General features: G+C 42.0%; 1 long non-coding RNA gene across 2 annotated transcripts; it reads right to left on the reverse strand.

The window, feature by feature from the left end:
• Positions 1-3,899: 3,899 nt before the first annotated feature.
• On the reverse strand, positions 3,900-6,283 carry LOC135301582 (uncharacterized). Of its 2 annotated transcripts, none has more exons than XR_010363343.1 (3): positions 6,207-6,283; positions 4,873-4,995; positions 3,900-4,004 (listed from the first exon to the last, which is right to left on the reverse strand). It is a non-coding gene; the product is annotated as an uncharacterized LOC135301582 (long non-coding RNA). The 2 variants fall into 2 exon arrangements; XR_010363344.1 differs by lacking the exon at positions 3,900-4,004 and adding an exon at positions 4,107-4,242.
• Between the last annotated feature and the right edge of the window lie 586 nt (positions 6,284-6,869).

A 6,869-nucleotide genomic window follows, 5' to 3' on the forward strand; every position in this document is an offset into this window, starting at 1 on the left:
TGTGATACTTGCATACGCCTACTTGAACAGATGCAAATGCAGATCTTGCATTGGTCTCCTCAGAGTACCCAGGAGAATCCCGTTAGCTCCAGTAATATTGACCGACCCTATCACTCGGAATAATGATATAAAATGAGCAGGAGGGTAGCAAATTGAATACTAACAGTAGTGATTTGTATCCTAACTATCCTACATGGACGTAGTCTGACCTGAATTCTTCAGTGCAAGGTGCCATCCAGACACCACACAGAGGGTATACGTGGTTCTGAAAAGAAAAATTGGGAAATAGCCTTAATGGTGAAGCAATATCAGAAAATATGCCTAATGGTAAAATTTATTATATGCTGGAAAATTAAATTCACGAGGGAGGTTATGGAAACCTCACAGATTGGGTAGGGGTGTAATTTTCTATTAAATTGCTAAGTGGAAAATCCCAGAGGCAATCAGTATGCTACTTTTGGAATTTTCCTAAACTTCTCTGCAAGACTTTATGAAAGGAAACTGGGCTAACGTACTATTTAAAATCCTGCATTATATATTTTTGGGAGGATGCTGAAGCAGCAAAGGTAGATGGATGTCATATGCTGTTTGCTGGATTTTGTGGGTCCAATTAATCTCTGGTACAGTGCAATGAAGTCGGATCTGAAATGCAGCAGCAGTGTGCCTAAATTTTTCCTACAAAAAGAGCATTTTCTCCTTCCCCCGCCCCTCCCCAAACAGTGCTGATTCCTGTCTGCTAACTAACTTTATTTACAGGACTTACATGCTGAAACTCTTGTGTTTGCTCTCATCCTTCCTGGGACAATAGGAGAATTTTTATAAAGCATAAGGCCCTCATTTACAGTTCAGCTCACATGATGAGCGTTATCCTGCATTTGCCAAAGGAATGTGCTACAAAATTTTTTTCTGTTTTTCTCTGTTTCTCAATTTTGTGAAACATTCTGGGATATAATTTCTGAAAATATGATGGCAATGTTTTATCAGCTGCTCTCTTACTGGTTTTAGTTCTTCCTTCCCTGTGCTGATATTTTGCTTAAAGGGGCACCCGTGGTTTTAAATGACATTTCAGTCTGGGCAATGCAGTTTCCAGTAACGTTTTCCAACAGTTAGCACATGCCTTTTCCACTGATATTTCTCATTTTCCTTTTTGTGAGTTAGAGAGATCCATCCTTTTCATGCAGAGTAAGCCTGATGCTGCAAGCTAGCCTAATTGTGGTCGCTCAGATGAATAAATCTTTGCAGCTTTCATTTCTGAAAGTACGAGCCAGTGTGGATACCACAGCCCCGATCCTGCCATCTCATCTGCATAAAAGTGAATTAGAAACTAGGACAAGGTGACTTTAGGTCAAAGTCTTGTAGTTATCCATACAACATGTAGGAGGATTCGCTAGCTGGAAGCAGCTTTCTGTCCTGCCCTGCTGGTGCTGTCTCAGTGGGACTTAGAAAAAGCTACACAAACTCAAAGGCTCCCATGTACAGGGAGCTGTGAGCCTGTTTTTGGGCATTTTGGGGTGGGCATCCTAAAACTGGACTGGGATCATCTGCTCGTTTGTCACAAGCCACCATTGCATTATTCCAGCTGGAGAAATGGAGAGATGAAAGTCCTCTTTATCCCGTTAGAATGGCTGCCTTGTGTCACCCTGGATAGTCACAGGCTGCATCGCTGTGGCAGCCAAGTGACTTGGGATAAAGTGCACACTGGCTCTGGGGAGCAGACAGCTTTTAATTTCATCTTTTATTTCAGTTTCTGTCTCGGTATCATGTTGTTATATATTAAGAACCCATAGGTCATTTTTTTTCTGGTGAAAATATTAAAAATTCTGAGCATTTTGTATCTATTCATGAAAGGTTTCAAAGTATTTCCTCAAACCATTAACTGAGTAATGTGTTTTTCAAAATGCCATGAAATTAGCCAGCTAAATAAGGGCTTTGTCTTGCAACATGTCCCAAGTCAGTATGATCATCCCTGATGATTCTTAGTTAACATTTTATTAGGCTTCAAGTTACTTTCAAATATCCCCTTCCCGTTCTAACTGATAGTAATTTTCCCAACAATTTTCTGCTGTACTTTTCTTTTTCATTTCAGATCATGAACTAATTGATTAAATATAATTAATCTAGTAATATTTCAGTATTAACAGCAGCAGTGCTCTTCACACAGGATGTCCCAGACTTTGTTTTCAGGTGTGTCCAGTTCTTGATAATATTTTATTATTCAGAAGTAGGATGGTATAGGACAAAGATGACTAAAGAGTCCTAGAGCTGAGGAGAATTAAATAAGTGTACTAAGAACCACTTCAGCTTTTCAGTTGGAAAAATTATAGTGGAGAAAGTCTCCTAAACTCAGTGATTCGATCTGAGGCCTAAAGTCTAATGTCAAGGAATTCATGTGAGGCCATGTGAAGTGGGCAGAGGCTGCTGACTGTCACATTAATGACACCATGATCACCACTCATCCTGCAGCCCGAGGTTCCGTGTGGTATTAGGAAGCAGGAGAAGGGTGAAGAGGTAAATTGGAGAGCAGGAGCTGCACAGGTGACAGGTTAATAGGTGAGCTATTTTGGTCAGTTATGTGTAATGAATGGCACTGAGGATTTTATAAACTGTAGGTAGTGTTTCCAGGGGTGGTTTTGAGCTCATGTGACACATGTGGGCAGTACTTAGCTGACAATGGGCCACGTTGTGCTCTGCTGTCTCACTACAAACCTTCCCTTTCAGCAGGCTCTCAGGCTGGCATATCCCAGGACTGGGTCATTAGAGAGGAAGGTTTCTGGATGTCCTGAAGAATTCTGAACTCAGGAGTGCAGTTTAACTTGTTTCCCAATCCTCCTTAAGTTTTTCCTGACCATTTGAGTCACAGTATTGACATTTCATGTCTCTGTCCTTACTCTTTCTTTTGGAACACAGCTTCCAAATGCTTTCTTGTCCATCCTGCTGCTTGTTAATCTTTCCCATATAAATTTTAAAGAAAAAAACTACAGGACAGACCAGTGTTTTCATCTGTTTTCCAGCTCAGAGAGACCAAAACATTCCAGAATATATCTGAATCTATGTACAAAGTGTTCTTTGTGTGTGCAGTCACAAACCTTCTGAATATTTCCACATCAGAAGGCAAACCTTCTAAACATTCCCATATCAGAATGCAAACCCCCTTTTGACTGTAAGGTTGGACTTTCCCCCCTCTTTGTGAATTTATGTACAGCTTGGACTAAGATTGCAAGAGGAAGGGTACTGCATTCTAAGAGTCAACGCTTGATGGTCATCCTCTCTGATCCAATACTTGTGGGATAATTGGATATTAAGTCATCCCTAGGACAAACCAGTGCTTGGATTTGAATTCTGGGAATGGAGAGGAGACCAAGGTGTCTAAGCAACAGATGTGGTTGAAGGATGAAGAAGAAAAGATCTCAACAATGCTCTTTTTATGAAAGAGGATGTGGAAGAGTAAAGGACATCTGTCCATATACATGGACGTTTTCTGCTTCTCTGCAAGATGGAGAAACCATGGGCTAAACTAATTTTGCCCTTACAACCCAAGTGCTTCAAGGCAGCTGAGGACAATGTGAGTAGGGCTTGTTATTTTGCTAAAAATTTGAACTTTCCTGCTATATAGAGTAATAGTGCTTAGAAATTTTAGTCTGGATGTGTCTTTACATCACTACGACCTCTGCCTAAGAGATGAAATACAAAGCCAGGCTGGTGCCCTCAGAAAGGGCACGTTTGAGCTTTGGATTCTCCCAGAGCCAATGTCAGTAATGCCAGGCCAAGCACAGCCGTCAGCAGTCCCCGTTCTGGTGCATGCTGCAGGCACAAATTGCAGCCAGCTCAGCTCAGGGTCCAGCAGCCCAGTGAGCCCCCTGCTAGGGAGAGTTCCAAGAGGGCCGTGCTGCTAATCACTCCTTCATTTTTGTGTCATGCTGCTAATCACTCCTCCATGTTTGTGTCAGCTTGCTTCAGCCACAGCTGGAGGCAGATGTAAGAGTGCAGCGATGCAATCGCTGGAGCTACGGATGGAAAACAAATGCAGCATCAGCTGCAGAACAAAAGCATTTAACACCATTAGACAGCTCCTTGGGGCTGTGGGGTGAAGCCCAGGCAGCAGCCATGCTCCTCCAAGTCCTGCCTGAGCCTGATGTGGGGATGTTGTGCTGTGCTCCCCAGCCCAGCCTCTCTCCCTTTCCAGCTTGCCACAGGGACTTGCTCTCCATGTCTCGATTCTGCCTTGATCCTCTTCCATTCCTCCTGCCACACATTAGTAAATGCACTTGCAGTAAAATCAATGGGAGTTTGAAAACTAAAAGTAATGTGTGCTTTGGTATGCTACTAATCCACTTATTTGGATCCTCTTACTGCTCCTCTGGGCTGCCCTGATCCTCTCTATCAGCCCACCCAGCTGCTCTGATCTGCTCTCTAAACTTCTGCCATGGCTATATTAGCATCCCTGTCAACTCACAGGGCTGCTGCCTCGACACCATCAATCCCCTCTCCCAATGAGAGTTTCTCTACTAATAATCCCTGTAGCTCAGAATACTGATGCAAACTAAAATAAATTCATGAAAAGTTGCTGCATCTCCTGCTAAGATGTTCTATTTTCCTAAATGTTTTCCAATATTACTTATATTTCAGGCCGGTGAAATAGCTTCAGACACATTCATAACCACCTGCCTGCTTTTCAGTTCTAAAAAATAAAATTTCATTGCAAGGTACAATGGAGTTCAAAATCTACTCACACATGCACTTTTTAAAGAGAGATTATGTGAGTTTTAAATCTCTGTCAGGCTGGAGACTGACAACATCTGAAAAAGGTGCTTTTATTCAGCAGTAAGATACATACAGCAGCATTTTCATTAATGTGACCCCCCCTGGATTTACCTTCAGAGATGTGTAGATACTGAAGACTCCATCACCCGTTCAATCCCTGACCTCTCTGCTGAGGCAGCCAGTGCACCTGCATGGGCATTTTCTCTGAGATGGACACATCCTGCAGGGATCAAACTGACAACACAGAACTATGATAATTTAGTAATAGCTTTGAGAGATTTCTTGCCTGTGTTGAATAGAAGCTAATGAACTCAGAAGTACAATACTTTATGCTCAACCATTTATCTTCTATATGCATTAAAGTGGAAGAAAAATAGATGTTTTTATGTGCTTTTATACCATCCAACAAGATCTATTTGGTGTTTGGATGGTGTCTGTTAATACAGCTAAAGTGTCTCAACCCCAAGGGATGTTGAGTATAGATATTCCTTTGGGGAAGGTTGAAGAAGGAGACATATGTATGGATCTAAAATGCAGTGCATGCAGTTTGACAACACAGTCTGCATTTGCAGGGCTTAGTCCTGTAACTGCACCTTCCCTGGAAAGACTTTGTTGTTTGGGTATGTGTAGTGCAGACTGATGCTGGGAGTAAGGATGTTCAGTGCTTCACATCATTTGCCCTGCACTGCTGGAGTGCTAGAAAGAACAGCTACAAAAATTCCAACACCAGCAAAAAACCAAAACCAAAGCAACAAAAAAAGGCAGCATGACCATTTTCCTCCAAGATGTTTTGGATTCTTTAACAGCCACAAATGGCCACTGCTGTCAGAAAAGCGCAGTCTCCCTAGTGACATCTTGGGACTGATTCCTTAGGGACTCTGATGACACAGTGCCATTAGCTGAGCTATGAATACTGTTCCTGAAACAACAGAATTTTCATCAGATATCTCACATATCAGCAGTTTGGCAATAATTAGCTGTTCTTAAATGCAAAGCTTTTTAGAAGCAACAATGAGTTTTTTACACCACCTCAGATTTACAGATAATAAAGCTGGGATAGGAAAGACTTACACATCCTAAACAATGCTCATAAATATTGCCTTGTCAAAATCAGAGAATAATTAACAGCCAAACAGTTACTTCAAGTGTGTTTCTAAAAACCACACTAGCCTTACTAACCCTAACTATTTTAACAGTGCATTCCAGAGGTGTGTCCTGGCAGACAGGAGTTGCAGGGGTTGACTTACCACAAGAACTAATCAAGTGATACTTTAAAAAGCAAAACAAATCAAATTCAAATGCCACCTTCATGATACACAGATGCCATACACTTTGGAAGACTTATGTTTGTTAGAAATGTGGGAACCTTTTTTTCTGCCATTTCCTCCCCAGTGAGCTTTCCTTGTCTTTGCAGTGGGATTTGGACACCTGTGGTGAAGCACTACCTCCAATTTCTTCCTCAGCCTTCTCTCTAGCTGAGTGTTTCTCTGACTGTGGCCTCCTGGAGATCGTGTGCTGTTTGGAAAGGTGAATGAGGAAGTGAAAGCCCAGAGTGGCTTAAATTGGCTAAATGGAGGGGATGGGCCCATCCCCAATGTCAGGGTTGCAGGGAAGTGCAAATTGCAATCCTTAGCAGCAATACTAACACGTCTGATAGAACCTGGAGGTGCCTGTAGATGTGACAAGGTGGAGGTACCTGTAAGCAAAGTAGATGTAGGGACAAAGAATGGGGAATTGGGTGGGTTAATCCCTCCCAAAAAGTTAAGGACTACTTTAATAAAAAAAAGAAAAGACAGACTGGGTGCAGAGCTCCCTTTGCCAGAAGTGGACATAGTCATGGTGTAAAGGCAATTTTATCCAATGTCTTTTTTGGTATAGTGTTTTGAAGATGAATAAAAGGAACCATGTACTTATCTAAAAAGGGTTTCCAAGAATCATCTGTGCCCTTGTTACTTGAAATGAGTTCTGCAATCTTGGTCAGCTGCAAGGCATCAGTTCTGCCTCCTGTGTGTGAGTGAAAGCATATGCTGGCTGAACTGGGGTTTCCCTTGTTCTAATATAAAATAGATAAGTGAAACTGGATGTCCATAAAGATATGACCTGAAAAC

Source organism: Passer domesticus, chromosome 5 (genome assembly GCF_036417665.1).
Source record: "Passer domesticus isolate bPasDom1 chromosome 5, bPasDom1.hap1, whole genome shotgun sequence".
NCBI lineage: Eukaryota > Metazoa > Chordata > Aves > Passeriformes > Passeridae > Passer > Passer domesticus.